The 20,657-nt window shown below is 44.2% G+C and overlaps 2 pseudogenes; both read left to right on the top strand.

The window, feature by feature from the left end:
- The first annotated feature begins 296 nt into the window (after positions 1-296).
- Positions 297-5,011, top strand: LOC123019752 (annotated as a pseudogene).
- Positions 5,012-8,408: 3,397 nt separating this feature from the next.
- LOC123019751 overlaps positions 8,409-20,657 on the top strand; it is a 37,081-nt pseudogene continuing 24,832 nt past the window's right edge.

Raw genomic sequence — 20,657 nt, 5'->3', positions numbered from 1 at the left:
TTGTCTATGTTATGTGCCATCAAGTCATCTCCAGCTTATGTCACCCTGTGAATGAGAGCCCTCCACAATGTGCTGAACACAACAGCTCCGTTCAGCTCTTCCACACTCAAGGCTGTGGTTACCTTCACAAATTCCATCCATCTCATATTTGGACTTTCATTTCATCTTCTGCTTTCAACTCTCTCTAACAAGATTGTCTTTTCCAGGGAGTTCTGCCTTTTCATGAAGTGTCTAAAGAAACAAGGCTTCCATGAAGGCCACCAGCAGGCAAAGGGTGGCAAATCAGCTGGCCTTCCATGGAGTACCGCTATCTTGAGGGAGCTGATGGCTCTGGTAGCAGCACATTGCTGATGGTAACTATCCCCGAAGAAGGGCCTCTAGATGGCTTAATGGTTTTCTCTCATCAGTTACAACAGGCCTGGTCAGGAACAGGAATCTGGAGCTATCTGGAGGAACCAGGTCTCAAGGTTGGGTTTTTGTGAAAGGGAACTTTGCTGCATAATATCATTGGTCCTGCTCTTCTGCAAAATGTTGTCCCTTGAAAGTTAGAGCTCAAAGCATAGATGGGTAAAATACTGAACATGCTTTTAACCCATACAGCCTATTCTAATAAATGTATGTATGAATGAAATTAATATGTTGTCTTCTCTGTCATTCTAGTTCCCCACTGTCTTAAGAGGAATCAGGCATTCTAACATTTCCAGGGAAGCCCTGCATTTGAATGAGCATGGGCGGCTGGAAGCCAACTATGATATTGTGAATTGGGTGCTTTTTCCCAATGGTACCCCTGGAATGGTGACCATTGGGAGTTGGATGAGAGGGGAATTCCCAGGGAGGAAGTTCAGCATCAACCCAGAAGCCATTGTGTGTCCCAGGCATTTTAACAAGGTGGGGATGGTAATTTTTTTCTTATTATTGCATGTGGATCAGTAATAATCTATTAATCTGTGGGGCAATACATAGAAGACCTCCACTGTCATTCATTGCACCCCTGACCTATGAAGGAAGTACCTCACACATCTTGGGGCTTGAGCTTGTACACATGCATACAAAATTGCCTTGCCAGTGGAATCTCCTCAGTGCAGCAAAGGCAGGGGAACATTTGCTCTGGTTTGGGGACCATTGCTCTGGGTTCTCAATGCAAAGGAGATGGCATGATGAAAGCCCTGTGTTGATCCTCCCAGTTTAATCCACACTGCCAGGTAGCTCAGTACTCCACACCCTCAAAAGTGGACCCAGATCAGCCAACAGCTACTCAATGCAGAGTTGAACATGTAGCTGCAAAAGGAGGAAACATGGCAAGTTCACTTGGAATGATGTACTGAGATCAGCCTGGATGAGGTAAAAGTCAGGTGAGAGGCAAGGCCTGCCATAGTATTTTCCAAATTTCCTGGGATAGAACTGTTCTCACCCGTTTGTTTCGCACACTCACACCTTTCGTCCATCTTTGGGTTCCCTGGCTATTTTATTGGAGATGCTGCAGAGCTTCTTTTTGCCTCCACAGAGATTTGCCACATGCACTGACCTGCTGTGGTGGTCACTGGGAGATTTTGAATGAGGTTTCCCTGGAAGGTCATGAACATTCGGGTGCATTTCTACCCAGATAGCAGAATCCAGGGGCGGGAGGCATCTTCTGAAGCTTTGTTTGCACTGAATAAAGCCAAGTAGTAGTTTGCATCATTTTCTTGTTTGGAGGCACAAGAATTGTGGGGCCTGGGTGCCCCCAAAGGCATTGCATTCCCTGTGAAAGAAGAGGAGATGCTTCCAGATGCCCGACAGGCAGCAGATACCCAAGTTACTACCTGGCCTATATTCTCTATGCAGTAGGAACCCCATGTCTATATGGCCCAGAGGCTGTGGTTGTTGTGTGATGGAGCAAGCATGATGCTTAATGGGTTTCCTAGCCATGACAATATTACGTCACACAATAGTACTGAAGTTTGACTTTCTCTGGGCTAACAAATCAAGCAGACATTTTTCTCGTGGTCAAAGAAAGACAAAACCGGCATGTTCACAAAATCAGATAATCAAAGAGTTGAAAAGGGCCAAGGTAGGCCATCAGGTCCAACTTCCATGTTTACAGGAGAGCAAGTAACACCATCCCAGTAAGATGACTGTTAAGTTGCATCTCGAATGACTCCAGTGAGGGAGAATCCATAATTTCTGTGTGCAACTTGTCCCACTGTCAATTGGAATCTTCCTCTTCAATCCAGTTCTCTGTTTGTTTATCAGGATGTCATGGGCCAGAATGCGATTCCTAAAGCCAAGATAGATCATGTCCACAATATTTCTGATGTCCATTTTGGAGGTTTCAAAAATACTGATAGGATACCCATAATTTTAGAAATAACATCCATTAAGAGGAAAAAGACAGAACGACTTCATAATCCCTTTAACTGGTAGTGTTTCCTTTGGAGTCTTACTCTTCTTCCTGATGATGCTGATGACGGTGGTGCAAAGGCAAAACAACAGACGGTAGGAAAGGCCCTTCTCAGGTGTGCCTCCTCAATTCTGAGCAAGGAATGGACTGTCTGCACCTGCATTGAAGCCAGATTTCAAATCCTCCTAAGGAATAGCTATTTGAGAGAGATTTTCCCAATTTATTCAGAATTATTAATGATGAATGAGGGCATTTCTTATTGCCCCACAACAGCTCCTTGAATGGGTGCTATTGGAAAGCTTTCCTGAATGGCACTTCTGTTCCTCAAGGATACTTTATGGATCAATTTTATTAGCAATCTTGCCATATTGTGCAGTTCAGCCTTGCTCACTCCACATTTAAAGGAAGGATTTCAGTTTTCAGAAAATGGAGTCCATGAAATTGGTTTAGTGTAGTACATAAAGTAGTCATACACAAAAAGTATTTCAAACAGGGACTGGTGGTCACTGGGACTAGACATCCCACTAGGAATGTACAAACTGTCCGATTCACAGCCAAGAAATGGACTCCTCACACTGAGCTTTCTCCTCTTCTTCCCTGCCAGGTGGTGCCTTGTTCCAGGTGCGTGGAGAGCTGTCGCCCTGGTTATGCCAAGGAGACTCAGGAAGGGAAGCCACCCTGCTGCTACGCTTGTGCCCTGTGTGCAAAAGGGACCATCTCCACTCAGGAAGGTGGGTCACCAGAGAGGAAATGGTTTTTCCTTTGATTGCAGGGCAAATAGTTAAGTCTCTATGTGTAATAGGTGGCTCATTTCCAAATGATCCACCATCTGAAAGAAACAGGTGAGAAAGCAGGGAGCTTTTTCAGTTGTGGCATCCTTTCAATGGAACACCTTACAAAGGATGGCTTCAGCACTGCCAAAGGTGATGTAATCCCAGTGACAAGAGAAGCCATCTTCATTCACTCAGCCATTTTAGCAGTGTTGATGCTCTTCTTCCTTTCATTATCTAACTTCTGATGAAGTCCTCTTCTTAGGAATTAGCTGATGGTCAGGGTAGCTTCTGAACTCTGGGCAGTATCCAAGTTGGGCTGCAAGCATGCTCATTCATCCTTCCCCCACAATTTGGCAGTTTAAGCAACCCCTGCCATATGTTCTCTCAGATTCTGACCCTCTTTAGCACCTGGTGGAACTACTTACTTGCGCTGCATTGTAGGAAATTTAAAAATGTAATACTATAAAATGAAGGAAGGCCACTTCCTACCATCTGAACTTGGTTCACACAACCACTTGTTTGGAGAAGCAAAAGGGAAAACTGCAGATCTACTCCATGAACCATGCTGAACTTAACTCAGCTGAGCATCACCTATCCCTCCATCCATCCATCCATCCATCCATTTATTTATTAGATTTACATTCCACCCCTTTAGCAGAAAGGCCAAACTTATTGTCATTTCATTAAGCTCATATTGACTGTCAGGAGCTCCTTCGTGTCTCCCAGAGATGGATTGGTGTGTTCTGCAACTGCAGGGTCCTCCTGTGGAATTGATGCCACAGACAGAGCTAGGGAAGCAAAGATGTTTCCCTTCCCTGGGGAATTTGGCCTCTCTTGCTCTCAAACCAGGTACCATTATTTCCTGAGGTATCTCACATCCTCTTCTTTACAAAATGCAGTAGTTCCTGTTCTGGATGTCCCACTGAGGTTGACATTGCTGATGGGCCTTTCCTTCTTTCCAGATGCAGAGTGGTGCAGCAAGTGCCCAGAAGATCAGCATCCGAAAAAGGACCAAGATCACTGCATTCCCAAGAGAATTACCTTCCTCTCCTATGAGGAACCTTTGGGGATTCTCCTGGCTTCCTTTGCCCTCATTTGGCTTTTCAGCTTAGGCTTTATGTTTGTAATCTTCATCAAATTCCAAGAAAGTTCAATCGTCAACCTCTCCTACATTCTCCTCGTCACCCTCCTGCTTTCCTTCTTGTCTTCCTTCCTGTTCATTGGCCAGCCAAGCAGAGCAAGTTGCCTGCTCCAACAAACAGCCTTCAGCATCATCTTCTCAGTTGCCACCTCAAGTGTTTTGGCCAAAACCATCACTGTGGTGCTGGCCTTCCTGGCCACCAAGCCAGGCAACAGAGTGAAGAGATGGCTGGGAAAGAGCTTGGCCAATACCCTTGTTATTTCCTGTTCCAATGTCCAGATCATCATCTGCTCCATCTGGCTGGCTGTGGCTCCACCCTTCCCAGATGCTGACATGCACTCCTAGCCTGGACACATCATCCTACAGTGCAATGAAGGGTCTTTCACAATGTTCTATTCTGCCCTTGGCTACATGGGCTTCCTAGCTGCCGTCTGCTTCACAGCGGCCTTCCTGGTCAGGAATCTACCTGGGGCCTTCAAAGAAGCCAAGATGATAAGCTTCAGTATGCTGGTCTTCTGCAGTGTCTGGGTGTCCTTTGTTCCCTCCTACCTGAGCACTAGGGGGAAGTACATGGTGGCTGTGCAGGTCTTCTCCATCTTGGCCTCCAGTGCTGGGCTTCTGGGCTGCATCTTTCTTTCCAAGTGCTATATCATCATCTTGAGACCTGATCTGAATACAAAAGAACATCTCATGATCAAAAACAAAGCTATCATCTGATTTTCATGTTTAGCCTGGTACTGGAACTATGGATATTTGCTACCAGAATGGTCTTTTCCGTAGTGGCCTCCAGGGGGGTTGAATTTAGCCCTGAGAGAGTTTCATTTGGCTACCTACTTTGTGGCTTTTGGTGCCATGGGAAGACATTTGTCTTCTCAGCATGAAAGTCCTTAAGCATTTGCTGCTTAAAACATATAATATTATTTTTAGAGCTCTACAACTGCTGGATTATGCTGTGGCTTTTAAATGGGGTGCCAAGGTTTTGAAAGTTTTACCTTTTTTTAGCTTGCTAGATTTTCATCCTTGTAACCAGAGAATTTTGGCTATTGGCTTGTACAATAAAGAATATATATAACAATCCAGGCATCACTGTTGCATCTCTTTTGTCTACAGACTCCTTTTATTCTTACATTTCTTTCTCACTGTTCAGCTTCCTGCATGGTGGCCAAAGGCGCTCACAAAGTCACGCTCTTCTACAGTATATCCTGAAAAACAAACAAACAATCAAACAAAATTAGCAATGTCTCTCACTTGTGAAAAATCTCCTTTGGGGGCTTGTGAGGATTAGATCCTTTGTCTTCCCAAACAATCAAAGCAGTAGAGCTCAAGTTCAGAGCTTGCACAGATGCTTGAGTGCTGAGATGTTATGTATCTAGAGTAAGTCCCTTTCTTGTCTGAATACAAATACCATTTCTCTCTTTCAGCATGGAAGCTGCTCCCTGGGTCCCTCTTGCCTCTTTGCACAAGGATTCCCAGCAAGGGAGATGAACAAGGACCTCCATGTCTGTCCCCTGTTCTGTCCCCTGAAGAAAATGGAGGACTGTCCTCTTCACCAGTCTCCTCCTGGATGGGTTGGTGTTCGATCTTACTGGTTAAGACTTCCTTTGTGCTGGAGATACCTGGTACCTTAGTTCAGTGTTTTTCAAGTGCTGGTCCATGGACTGGCAACGGTCGACTGGAATTTCCTCCCCGTCTGTGAAAGAGTCATTGCCATGCACCTAGATGACAGCTACATCCACTCACCACCTTCCAGGGCCAGGGAGGGTGAGCACAGTATGAGCCAGCTGGGAGCGATGCAGGGCCAGGTCCACCTTGGCAGGGACCTGATGACTGGGTTGTTTTCTGCCATGTTTTCTGACAGAAAGGGAAAAGCTTAGGTGAGCTGAGTGTGTTTTCTCAGCCAGTCCATGCTGGTGTGTATGGGGTTTGAATGGGTGGAGTTCCTTGCATTGCTGTATTAAAAACCATGGATGATATTCTATTATGTAGCATTGAGTTTGGATTCCTCTGCTTTTCGTATTGCATTTGATTTTGTACTTGGTATGTGTCTAGGAGTGTGTTTCTATTGCATTTGAATTTTGCTTCTTTGAGTTTTTGATCAAGAAGTTTTGAAAAAAAGCAGCAGCAGATTCTGCGCTAGCCTGATTTGAATAACCTCTTGCTCTCTAAACCTTGTATTTGGTTTAGTTTAATTTCAATGTTTTAGTTTAATTACATTTTTTCCTTCTCAGTGTTTGGTTAGTTTAGGGAAATTGAAGGCAAATAGGAAGAATTTCCTATTCTCACATGTGTCTGGCCACTGCTTGCATGGTTTGAGCCTTAAGGACAGACATCTGTTTGCTTCAACTTGCATGACAGAAGCCAGGCTGAAGCCAAGTGGGCTTTCTTTGGGCTGCCCAAATCACTGATCCCTGTCACCTGCCTATTATGCAAGAAAATGTGTTGGATGTCTGTGAGTTTCAGCTTTTCTAAATACGGTAGCAACAAACCATTATGGACCATCTTTGGGGAAGTCAGGGAGGTGGAAGGCCAGGCAAGGATCCTTGGCGTGAGGATGGGGATGTTTCCTTCAAGTATTTCCAGTTGGCATCTTGGGAAGGAGAGGAGATCTCTCTTCCCAAGTCCTTCCCTGACATACCCAGATGGAAAATACCAGTCAGATTAATGTTTCAGCTCTGTGACTCCTGTGTGAATGGGAAAATCAAATACTTCTGATGGGTAGCAAATGAGGAAATGCTTCTGTGAGTGTTCTAGGTGCAAAGTAGTTTCTGTGACTCCTTTAGGAATTGTGGCACACCAGCATTTGGTGTGTGCAGTAGCCAACGAGGGTTCTGCAGGAATCCAAAAACAAGGAAGGAGTTCAATAAAACTTCTCCATTTGTGTTTTCAGCAAGGGATGTTCATATGATCTTGCCTCTGATAGGGATGCATGAACAATCTCTCTGTGGGCACCAATCTATCTCATTCCTTGGATTTTCTCCCTGGAGGTCAGCTCACTTTGCTGCAGCTCAGAGTCCAAGTTGCTGGTGAATGTGACAAGCACTTGTGAGGCATTCTCCAAGAAGTGGGACACACACACTGGGAAAGCAGAGCCCCCTCACACACCAAGTGCAGCTGCCCTTTGAGTGGCTGCAAATGATGCCCTACAAGGCAGGTGGTGGGTGTCCAACGTGGCATGTGGCTCCTGTGACTGCTGGTGGCTTCCCCTCTCACATGCCAGGAGGTCAACATAGTTTGGAAGAGCAAGACGAGCACAAGAGCCTGAAGGAAAGATTTTGATCAGTTTACTGTCAAGCCCAGCCTTTGAGAAGAGCATGCAACATACAGCCATCACAAGTGGCCTTCTCCTATTGAAGCCATCAAAGTTAGTGGCCTAGATGAGGGTTCCTCTGCACACTTTTGGAATCCACCACTGCAGAATCTGTGCACTTCATTTCATGCTTAGCCCAGGCATGCAAAACAACCTGAGTCCAGATGAGATTGATCACTATACATCCCCACTGGTTGCTGCCACTGTCAGTGGTGGGCATGGAAGAACCATGCTGATTGTGAAGCTATTGGGACTCTCATCTCATTAAACATCTGCAAAATGCTGCATGTGCTCAGCAGCAACTTCCACTCTGGGTTGATGTGAGTAGATACTGAATCAGGGAAGCCAAAACCATGGAATCCAAAGGATTTTCCGCACTACTCAGATTCCTTTTCCATCCCTAGCCATGACTGCACCTGCTGCTATTGAATGCCCTGATTCATCTGTGTGCTATCTGAACAAACCCTTCTCTATCTGTATTTGGAAACTCCTCTGAATCGTCTTCATAAAATGAAACCGGATCCTATGATTCTTGCATTTCAGTTTCCAAGTTGTGAGGTATTGGCATGAGTTGTCCTTCCTACTTTCTGTCCATGAGATCAACAAGAATCCCAGGCTCTTACCCAACATCACCCTGGGCTACGACATCTATGAGAGCCATTTTGATGCCAGGACGACTTCCTATGCCATGTTTGGCCTGTCTGCTGCTTGGGAAGGGCACCTTCCCAACTTCAGCTGTGGAAGAAGAAGAACGTGCTGGCCATTCTCGAAGGAACCGAATCAGACATCTCCACTCTTATTCCAGCCATGTCGGGCATCTACAAGATTCCTCACGTAGGACTGTGGAGGGGAATGGAGGCCAGCTGCACCCAAATCCAGCTAGCACCTTCTCAGCTCATCCTCTTCCAAAAGCACCATTGCCCAGTGAGGAAATATGTCATCTGCAAAGGGTGCTGTAGGTGGGAACTGGTGCTTTGAAATGGAAAGCAGTTACAAGCAGAGAAAGTTGCTCTTGGAATATTAAAAAAAAAAAAAATCAAAACTCTAATTGAAGGGATGCCACTATTTGACGTTCTCCTATGCAGGTAAGTGGATGTGTGAAAAGCACATATCAAGGACACAAGTGTCATCATGCAGAATGAGAATGTGCATGTGAAAAACCAAAATATTTAAGTGCTTATGCAGTATGACAATGTGAAAAAAAAACCTTGGTGACAAGTTAGAAAAGGGAAAACCAGAGTATGGAAAAGATGTGTGGTGAAGTCTTTGCCAAAGGCATTTGAAAATATTGATTGATTGAATTTCAGCCTTTATATACATTCCACCAAGAGAGTCTTGGGATGGTTTTACAATAAAAACAGCACCAAAGAAAATGGAGCACAGCATTCAAGACTTCTAGTAAATAAATCCCTCCTTACATACTTTTTGGGGAGTGGACTATGGAATATCTCCAAAGGGAAATCCTTGACAGTCTGAGCTGCTGGAATGCCCACAAGGGAAGCAAGATCAGAGCAAGTTGGCAGAACCTGGAGGAATACATTTTTCATTGGAGACATGGACAAATCCAGTCTGACATGTCACTGGGATAATCCTTATGGGGAACAGGGCAACTGTCCAATGAGAATTCCTTCCATCAGCCTAGTGCTTTGAAAAAAGGGAAAATCACCAGTTCCTTCAAAGGGCAAAGGAAAAGCCATCTTAGGATGCTCATCTAGTCTGGTCTTCTCTGTTTCTGTCCTGGCACTTGCTAGGCTGGCCTGGGGTTGGGAGAGGTCTTGTCTCTCTGCAGGGAAGGGCTCCACTCCCCCCAAGCAAATATTGAATTGCTACTGCAGAGATGTTCCTTGAGATGTTTTCTCTCTCTATTCTTCCTCAACCTCCACTTTCCTTCTGAAGATTTTGATGTTCTGCCTAAAGACAAAAGAGTGAAAACTAGCAGGCTCTTCCTCTTTTTGTTAGGTCAGTTATGCCTTGGTTAATCCTGGAGGATCAAACTCAGTTTCCATTCACCTAGCAGATGGCCCCAAGGGAAAAGACCATATCCTTGGGCACCGTCCAACTGGCTTTGAGATTTCAGTGGACATGGGTCGGGCTCTTTGCCCCAGACACTGAGAGTGGAGAAAAGTTTGTGAGGTCGATGATACCATTGATGATCAATCATGGAATCTGTATCGCCTTCACAAAAAGGCTACCACAAAAAAAAAAAAAAAAACGTACTTGGAATGTCTCATGATCATTTGTCTGCTACATGGGGAGAAGTGAATGTAACTATTTTCTATGCAGACTCTTTCTATGGCTCTGCTCCAATTTGGATGATGCATGGCATACTTGGAAGTGAACAAATTGGAGGAAAGGTCTGGATCACCACCACTGTGCCAGACTTGAACATGCACTTAATTCAAAGCACAGATTTCTTTCAGGCTTTTCATGGGTCTTTGTCCTTCATCATGAAGAGCACCCAGAAGTCAACATTCAGCCATTACACACCATTTTCTGATGACACATATTGGTTTTGGCAGAATGCTTTTCACTGCTTCTATTCAAAACGCTTTTTCCATGAAAAGTTGGTCAAGCTACAGACAGAAGGAGAAACTGGAAATGATCCCCCAGGAGAAGCTGGAAAGGGTCTTTTCTCCTGGCAGCTTCAGTATTTACAACATTGTCCAAATAGTTGCTGGTGCCTTAAATGCTACCTCTTCATCCCAATCCAAGTGGTCATTGTTGGATGGAAAAGGAGATGGACTGCATGGGCAGAAGTTGCAGCCATGGCAGGTATTCCCTCTCCTGCTGTGGAATCAAGATTTACAAGATTTGGTGTTCAGTTACAGGGTATCTTCTTGCTGATGGCATGTCAGCTCAGAAGTGGATATTGAGCTGACTCTTCTGCCTTTGCTCTCCCCTCAAAATGATACCTGAGCTTGTATTAAGAAGTGTCCTGGGAGCATTTGCATTTTCCTTTGAACCCCTCAGAATGCTGTGTCCTGTTTCCTGAAATTACTTGCAGAATCCTTTTGCTTTCTTTGTTGATGTACTCAGAGGTCATTCAGATGTCTGTCACCAATACAGGCCCCATCCATTCCATTGATTTCCACTTGATGAGCTGGCAAAGATCTTGCAGTGAAGCCTCTGACCAGTGTCCTCCTAATGAGTTCCTGTAGTGCAGATGACGAAAAAGGCATGAGTGTGACAACCACGTTCCTACCTAAAGCACTGGTACTACACAGGGCTACTACAATTTTTTGAGAATACTTTTCTGGACTGCATAAATTACAGCAACTACTACAAGGTTTTTCATAACTCCTTTTTGGCTCAGGTTCTTGAGAAGGTGTTGTCAGGTCATTTGCAGGCAATGTGAAGGATATCCATGGTCCCCTGATGGATGACCCTCCAGCAGAAAGTGTGTGGGCTTGTCCCAGTTCTTTCTCCCTGCTCTATCATTCCACTTTGATATGCTCCACCCTGGGATCCTGCAGGGTTAGCTTCAGTTTGGGGATGTTATGGGTACTGCATTTCAGTGCCTCTGCTCCAACCTCTGCACCTGCTTATAGAAAGAATGTAGAGAGATGAGGGAGCAGCAGTTGAACCCTCAGCCATGCAATCCCACAAAGCATGTTCTTGTTCAAAAAACTTCTTTTGAATGAGTAGCTTCCATTTTACCAAGATCAGGATGGGTCCTGGAGCAAAAGATGGGCAGCATACTGATGAAATGTTATTAAAGGTGATTTGGAAAAATAGGCCAATTTACAATTATCTTTGATGGGAAGATTAGCACTTGTTAAAATGAATATATTACCTAAACTTTTGTTTTTGTTTCAAATGATTCCCGTAAAAATTGATAAAAAAAATTTGATGACCTATATTTTCAAATTTCGAGGTTTATGTGGAGAAAAAAGAAACCAAGAATTAAATTAAAAATGCTTCAGGAAGCTAAAAGGAATGGAGGTTTTGGTCTTCCCGATTGGATGTTGTATTATCAAGCTTCTGTTTTAACTTGGCTAAAAGAATGGATAACTTTGCAAAACAAGAGACTTTTGTATCTTGAAGGTCATGACTTGCAGATGGGTTGGCTTACTTATATGGTTATGACCTATAAAGCCCTCAACGGCTTGGGACCTGGGTATCTAAAGGAACGATTGCGTCCATATATGCCCTCCCGCCCCTTGAGATCAGCAAGGGGCAGGAGATGCTCTTCTCCGGGAACCCTCCGTGAATGATATTAGGAGGGTGAGTACTCAGAGGAGGGCTTTCTCTGAGGTGGTGCCCCATCTATGGAATGCGCTCCCCAGAGAGGTTCGCCTGGTGCCGTCATTATTTGTTTTTCGGCGCCAGGCTAAGACCTATTTATTTAAAACTTATTTTAATTGTTAATTTATTAGTATTTATAGGATTTTAAATCTTTTAAGCAGAGATGCATCAGGTTTTAATATTTTTGTTGTATAATTGTTATATTTGTATATTTTGTTTTTGTTGTGAGCCGCCCCGAGGCTTTCTTGTGATGGGGCGGCATAAAAATGTTTTAAATAAATAAATATGTGGTACAAGAAAGCTAATTCATATGGGTCTTTTCTGAGTAATTTTATTAGAAGATCATTAATGACAGTGTAGGAAAAACTAAAGTTAAAAGTGTATAATAAACTACCAAGATGGCTTTCACCTATGGAAGCTTTTGTATATCCAAATGTATTGAACTTTGAAAAGATCATAAGATATGATGATATCTTGGATAAGGACGGTGGCCTGCAACTGGATCAAGAAGTACAAGAACAGGGACCTAATATTTCCTGGTGGTATAAGGTGCAGATGCAATCGAGATATGTTCTATTGTATTTCAATATATCTTATTGTGTTGTAAGCCGCCCCGAGGCTTCGGCAAGGGGCGGCATAGAAATATTATCATAATAATAATAATAATAATAATAATAATAATAATAATAATATGCTAAAGATTGTAAAGTATGGGAGTTTCACAAAGACCTAACAGAGTTTGATCAAGTGATGCTTAAAACAGATGAGAAAATTATTAAAAGATTATATGATTTTTTTTACTTGACAGGAAAATGGAAAGGGAACAGGTTAAGGAAACTATGATAACATGGGCACAAAACTTCGGATTTAATGTTGAGCTAGAAAAGTGACAAAAACTATGGGAAAGAAATATTAAGGTAACATTAGCAACTTCGTATAAAGAAAATTTATATAAAATGTTCTATAGATGGTATTTGTCACCAAGTTGATTAGCTAAGATGTTTCCAAATATGTCAAATAGATGTTGGAAATGTAAACATAAAGTGGATACTTTCTATCATATGTGATGGACTTGTGATAATGCAAAAAAGTATTGGATTAAAATACGTAGATGGATGGAGGAAATGTTACAAAAACCCTTTGCTTTTAAACCTGAAGTTTTCTTGTTAGGCATCATACTGGAAGACATTAACAGACAGGAAATGTATCTGATGTTACACCTAATCTCAGCGGTGAGGATTGCATTTGCTCAAAATTGGAAAAGTGAGGAGCTACTCACCGATGGATTGATTGTAAGAAAGATCTTGGACTGTGCAGAAATGAATAGATTGACTTTATCATTGAAGGAGAAAGAGGACACTGACTTCTATCAAACTTGGGACATTTTCCTATAACTGACTGGAGAAACGGGACTTGGCATAAACTTAGAGATGTTTTCAAATTATTATAAATTGATTTGAATTTGACTACAGAATGTTAAAAAATATGTAGTAGGGGGTTGACCCAATAAATCCGATGTACATGATGTTTGATGTTTTTAGTATTAGTTTAAAATTTTAATAAAATTAAAAAAAAAGAAAAGAAATGTGTATCTCTGCTGCTGCTAACTCTGCTGGTTTTGTGGCTATGACAGTCCTTCAACAGTTCCTGGACTCAATAATATAGTGGAAGATGGTAAGTAGAGTATTTTTGGATCCTGGGAGAATAGAGCCTGTGATGGAAACATGGTGCTGGAGGAGAGCTTAGTGGTTAATCAGGACCAAAAGGAGGACTAATAGGTGAGTCCTGGAGCAAATTAGGCCATGGCTCTCCCTGAACGCAAGAATTATTAGAGTGAGGCTATTGCATTTTGGATGCTCGATCAGAAGGTAAGGCTACCTTGAGAAGACCAGGGAAAGCTGAGAGACAGGAATCATGGAAGACTGAGTGTAAGATGAAACGTCTCCATAAAGGAGAGAGTGTAACAGAGTGGTGAAAGACAAGAAATTTCAGAGGGCCTCCATTCCTATGGTTCCCAGAAGTCAAAGATGACTTGAGAGATGTAATAAAAAAAAGGAAGATCCTACTCATGTTGGCAAGGGGTTTCCAAGACTGGGAGAGGGACTTCATAACTTGGTAGTTGGTGTTACATTCTCCCTGAAGGAACACTCCGTGCTGTGGCTTCCTTTACAGATTCCATCCATCTCATATTAGGATTTCCATTTCATCTTCTTCTTTCAACTCTTTCTAACTGGATTATCTTTTCCAGGGAGTCCTGCCTTTTCATGAAGTGGCTAAAGAGAGAACACTTCCATGAAGGCCACCAGAATGCATTAGGTGGTGAATTGGCTGACCTTCAATGGAGAACCTCTGTCTGGAAGGATCTCCTCTCACAGAGGCTCTGGTAGCAGAACATTGAGGGCAACCATCCCTAAAGAAGTGTCTCTAGAAGGTTTTCTTTTAGCCTCAACCAGCCAGGTCAGGAACAGGAATCTGGCAGATGCTTTTAGAGACCAGCTGGGAATTCTGGGTTACTGTGCTAAAGGAGCTTCTCTACAAGATATTGCTGATATTGCTCAGCTGCAAAATGCCAAGGGAAGAGGGAAAGGGTATGAAAGAATGTTTCTGAGCTGTGAAATCTGAGTGCAGAAAAATGGGCGTTTGCTTATGTAAATGTCGGATTAGAACACAAAGCAAAGATAGCTAAAATAGTGAACATCCCTTCAACCCTGAGAACCCAACGGCTGTGGAGCAGCATACAAATCTAATAATTAGATTAATTAATTAATGGATGGATGGATGGATGGATAACATTAACTTGTTGCCTTCTCTGTCATTCTAGTTCCACAATTTCTTAAGAGAAATCTGGCATTCTAACTCTTCCATGGCTGGGCCGCATTTGGACAAGCATGGATGGCTGGAACTCAACTTTGATATTTCTAATTGGGTGCTTTTTCCCAATCATATACATGGAATGGTGACCATTGGGAGTTGGATGAGAGGGGAATTTCCAGGGAGAAAGCTCATCAACCCAGAAGCCATTGTGTGGCCAAGCCATTTTAACAAGGTAGGGGAAATCTTTTCTGTTCTATTATTGGCAAGCGGATCATGTCAACTATCTGGGCAATGATACATTTGAGACATCCATTGTAAGTATAAATGCCAAAGCACCTTGCCAAGCGAACCTGCTCACTGCAGCAGAGGCCGGAGACGGCTCTATTCTTCAAGCCTCCAAGACAATCTCCATTGGCTCAGGTAGGGAGTCTGTTGGGCAGAAGAGTGCTCAGTCCACCAACAGAATCCCCAATCTGTCTCGGTCGCCCAAAACCAAATAGAGGCACTCTAGACCCGGCCTTGAGAGAACCAGAAGCCCTGTGAGACTGATGGAAGCTCAATGAACTATAGTGACCCCCCTCCCCTCCCCTCCAGGTGTGGTCAGTGCTGGACCAGATACCTGGGCAGGCACAATTGAGAGAAGGAGACATCCCCCCTCTCTCCTGCCCAGGTCTCTGTGATGCAAGCCAGGTTGGCCCCCTCAACCACAATCAAATTGTGGATGAGGGATGACTTGTTATGGACCGACCTGGCATTAAGCAACAGCACTGACAAGCTCGGGGGGCGGTTGATAAGACTACCTGGAACCCTCCAGCTGGGGGAATAACCAGAAGGAGGAACAGGTGTCAACCATCTGTCCCTCCTTCTTCCATGCGGACTGGTTAGACCCCCCAATGCCATAAAGTCCCTTGCCCATAGCCACCCCAATGGCGGCACCCACACGCTCCCCAGGCAACCTCATACCTGTAGCCAAGGATGAATCCATTAAAACTAAGCTAAAACAAATTAAAACCCTTAAAAATTCTGGAATTTGGAATACAGTTGTACCTAGGCTCATTAACTTAATCCATTCCTGGACTTTGGTCATGACCCAAGTTGGTCATGAGCCAAGTTAAATTTCCACATAAGGTTCAATGTAAATAAGGTTAATACATTCTGTAACAATATTTTTTAAATCAGAAAAATGTAAAGCAAAGAGACCAAGAACAACAAAGATCATGGCCATCTCCCACTCCCCACCCTGAGCAAAAGCACAGCCATCTCCCCACTGCCACCCCCAGCACGACCGAGATTGCGCCTGTCATCCTTGCACAAACACAACTGCAATCGTGGCCATCTCCCCTCTCAGGGGGGTGGGGAGATGGCTGCAATCTTAGTCGCCACCCAATGCTGAGTTTGCAACCCACATCAAAATTTTCATGAAAATTTTGTTCATGACCCAATTTGATTGTGGACCAAGGCATCCGTGAGCCAAGGTACCACTGTACTTTCTGTTAAAAGCAGTGGCACAGAAATTTTGCATTGTTTCTGCAGAAGCCACACTGAAAAACCACCTTCGGATCATTCATAGATCACCACTTTCCCTATTGGTATTGTGGTGAAAATTCCTGGAGTCCACCCCTCTTCAGTTTGTGAAAACCCCTTCCTGCTCAGACAAGAAAGCAAGGCGAGACCCATCCCTCTTCTGTCCTCCTCCCTGATATACAGGCTTTCTTCTCTGAGTGTTGGCAGACTTCCTCTCAGCTTGGCTCAATTTCCAAGACTGGGTCTAGCCACAGCAGAAGCCAATCATGCTAGAGGGGTTGATTCCACTAGACTTCAGCCCAGCCCTGGTCATTCCCACAACAACCCACACCACATGACTTATCATGCTGGGAGAGAAGGAGGGGAAGGGTTTACCATCTTGGGAAATCAACATGACTATCAATTGAAAGAAAGATGAAATCTGCAGAGGGTCACATGTTGCCCACAGCTGGGATATCAAAGGATCTTCCTTATCTGGGTTCCTTTGCAGGTGGGTCTCTGACAGAAACATAGACACAGAGCAAGTCAGAAAGGGTCTTCTGGGCCATCTAGTCTGACCTCCGGCTCCAGTTGGATCTGCTCACGACATGCTCACCATATGCATGTCCAGCCTATCTTTGAACACCCTCACTGATGGGGCCTCAACCACCTCCCATGGAAGCCCATTCCATACCCTTGGGGTCCTAGCTGTGCCTGTACCTACTGTGGCTGCACCTGCTGCAAGTGAATGCCATAATTTAACAGCATGCTGCGGGATTGAATCCTTCTCTTTATGCGTGGAGAATCTTGACTGAAAATTCTTCAGAGAATGAGTCCGGATTCTATACTTCTTTCATTGCAGTTTCCTAAGTCTGAGGTACTGATGTGTGTTGTCCTTCTTGCTTTCCATCTGTGAGAGCAACCAGAACACCAGTCTCCTACCCAATATCAGTCTGGGCTATGACATCTATGAGAGCCATTTTGATGCCAGGACAACATCCTATGCCATGCTTGGCCTGTCTGCTGCTGGGGAAATGCACCTTCCCAACTTCAGCTGTGGGAAGAAGAAGAACCTGCTGGCCGTTCTTGAAGGAACCAAATCAGACATCTTCACTCTCATTTCAGCCATGTAAGGCATCTACAAGATTCCTCAAGTAGGACTGTGGAGGAGAAGGGAGGCCAGCTCCACCTGAATCCAGCTAGCACTGGCTCAGCTCACCCTCTTCCCAAAACACCATCACCCACTGTGAAAACCTGTCTTCTGCTGAGGGAATTGATGCTTTGACATGGGAAGCAATTACAAGCAGGCAAAAGTGCTCTTGGATAACAGAAATACAGCAAAACCTAACTGAAGGGATGCCACCATTTCAAGTTGTTCCATGCAGAGTAGGAAATGTGAGAAAGACACAGCAAGGGCAAAGCTATCATAATGCAGAATGGAAAGTTGCATGTGTAAAATCAAAATACTTTTGTCCTAATACAATACGAAAGTAAAAAAGACCTTGTTGACAAGTTAGAAAAAGCAAAAGCAGAGTATGGAAAAATTGTGAGCTGAAAACTGAGCCAAAAGCATTTCAAAATCCTTCTTGGTCAGTGGGCTGTAAAAAATCTGCAAAGGGAAATCCTGGAAAGTCTGGGCTGCTGGAAAGCCCACAAGGTGACACTTCAGAAAGGCAAGCAGTACTGCAGCACTTTGGCAGAACAAGGAGGAATACATTCTCATTGGAGACATCCAGTCCAGTCTTATCTTTCACTGGGCTCTTCCTTCTAGGGAATAGGGTAGCTGTGCAGTAAGAATAACTTGCATCAGCCAAATGCTTTGAAAATGGCAAAAATCACTAGTCATCTCCAAGCTGAAGGGACAAAGGCCATCTTGGGACGGTCACCTAGATCTGACTTTTCAGATCTTGCCTTGCCAGGCTGTGGTGGGCTCGGTGCCCTACTCCCCACAGAAAAGAGCCCCATTTCCACTAAACAAACAATCAGCTGCTACTGTAGATGATCCTTGAGATCTTTTGCCCCTCTTTCTTCCGCAATTTCCACTTCAGCTTCCCATGTGATACAGCTTTGGTTTGAAATGTTATGTGCATATGTTTCTGATGTTCCTCCTAAAGACAACCCAGTGTAAACCACCATGCTCTTCTCTTTGTTAGATCAGTTATGGCTTGGTTAACCCCCTTCAGGAGGACCACATTCAGTTCCCATTCATCTACCGGATGGCCCCAAAAGAAGAAACCCAATACTTGGGAATCATTCAACTGGCAGTGAGGTTTGGTTGGACATGGATGGGTCTCGTTGCCCCAGACACTGAAGATGGTGAAACGTTTGTGAGGTCAATGGTCCCTTTGATGATCAGTCATGGAATCTGCATTGCCTTCACTAAAAGGCTACCATGAACAAACATAGACTGGATGTCTCAAAATGAGCTCTCTGTTGCATGGGGACAAGTGAATGTAGCGGTTTTCTATGCAGACTCTCACTATGGCTGTACTCCAGTGTTGATGATGCAAGAGATACTTGTAAGGGAACAATCTGGGGGAAAGCTCTGGATCACAACCACTGTGCCAGACCATAATCTGAACTTAAGTTTGCATCACAGTTCCTTTCAGTTTCTCAGTGGGACTTTGTCCTTCATTATGAGGAGCCCCAAAAAGACAAGGCTTGTCCAGTACAGTCCATTGTCCGTTGCTACTGCATGGTTTTGGCAAACTGCTTTTCATTGTTTCTATGCAAAGCACAGTTTTTCCATGAAAAGATGGTCAAGATACTCAGAGAAGTGGAATCTGGAGATGCTTCCCCAGGAGGAGCTGGAAATGGTCTTTCTGCAAGACAGCTTCCGCACCTACAGCAGTATCCAAATGGTAGCTCATGTTTTAAATGCTGCGTCGTCATCCCAATCCAAGAGGATATTGATGATGCGAAGGGGAGACCAACAGCAAAGGCAAAGGCTGCAGTCATGGCAGGAACTCCCCTTTCATGTTCTGGTATCACAGTAAATGGCAAAACGTTCTGGGTTCAGTTATGAAAACATGTGTTACAGGACATCCTCATGGCAATGGCTTGGCAGTTCAGAAGTGGACATTGAGCTGACTCTTCTGCTCTCCTCTCAAGATGCTACCTGGCCTTGTATTCTGAAATGTCCTGGGAGCATTTGCACTTTCATCTGAGCTCCTCAGAATGATGTGGCCTTCCTGAAATTACCTTCAGTATCCTTTTGCCTTTTTTGTACTCTGTTTGATGCTGGTGGTAGGAGAGAGGCCATTCAGAAGTCTGTCACTTCTGCCTGCACCTTCCATTCCTCAGATTTCCTGCAGATGAGCTGGATAAGTGAATGCAATGAGGGCTTTGCATCATGTCTTCTTGATGATTCCCATAATGCCTGATACCAGAAGGACATGAGTGTGTAGCTGCAGAGTTGAAAACCCACCCTTACACAAAGCACTGGCATTTCCTACTCCAGGAGTACTATCATTTTCTACCAAAACTGTTCTAGACGCCATGAATTTTGTACCTAGTTGCTAGGAACGCCTTTTTGGCTCAGGTTCTTGAGAAGGTGTTGTCAGGTCATTTGCAGACAGTGTGAAGGATGTCCATGTTCTAGAGTTTGCTGGTCTAGCACCAGAATGAATCAGACTTGGTCCCCTGATGTATAACCTTTATAGACATAACTGGATGAGCAAGACCCAGTTCTTTCCACCTGCTCTATCATTCCATTTATATACTCTAATCCCTGGTTTTCTTCTGGGCTAGCTTGAATTTTGGGACGTTGAAGTCGTGCATTTCAGTGGTTCTGCTACGATAACTTGCTGGCATGTAATAACAAGAGGAAGATCAAACTCCTGTTGGCAAGTGGTTCTCCTGCCTGGGAGAAAGTCTTGAAGACTTTGGAAGGTGGTGCTACATTCTGCCTGAAGAAGCAGTCTCCTGGTCCATTGTACCTGCAGGACTCCAAGCTTGACTGGAAGATTGATCACTTAGGCAACTCAAATGCCTTTACACCTCTTTCTCTTGCCTTCCATCTGTGAGTATTCGTGGAAGGGACAGTTTGGCTCTCCTGGTGCAGGCAGGCATTGGCTACTCAATGCTGGATTGCTGCAATGTGCTCTGTTGAGAGCTACTCCTGAAAGAAGCATGAAAGTGGCAGCCATGGCAGAATGAAGCTTGTCAGGAGCCACTCCAATTTGTCATAGGAGGTTCCTGCTAAAAACCTGCCCTGGCTGTCCATCTGCATGTGTGTGAGGCTGAAGAATCTGGTATTTTTCTAAAAACATTGGATCAGGAGACATGTGGACATGCCTTCTCCTTGACCATTCTTTCCAGTCATTGAGCACTTCTGAAGATACATCCACATAATTTGACCCCCCCCCCGCCCCAGCAATGGCCAAAAGAAGACCCTTTAATGCCACTATTCCCACCCCACCGTTGATATGGATATGCCATTGCGGGCAAGCATGACCTAAAGGAGAATTCTTGCCACCATGTTCATAATTCTTT

The sequence above is a fragment of the Varanus komodoensis genome, unplaced genomic scaffold, assembly GCF_004798865.1.
Source record: "Varanus komodoensis strain SLA01 unplaced genomic scaffold, ASM479886v1 scaffold136, whole genome shotgun sequence".
NCBI classification, from domain to species: Eukaryota; Metazoa; Chordata; class Lepidosauria; order Squamata; family Varanidae; genus Varanus; species Varanus komodoensis.
Note: the sequence above shows the minus strand (reverse complement) of the source record. Positions and strands in the feature narration are given on the sequence as shown.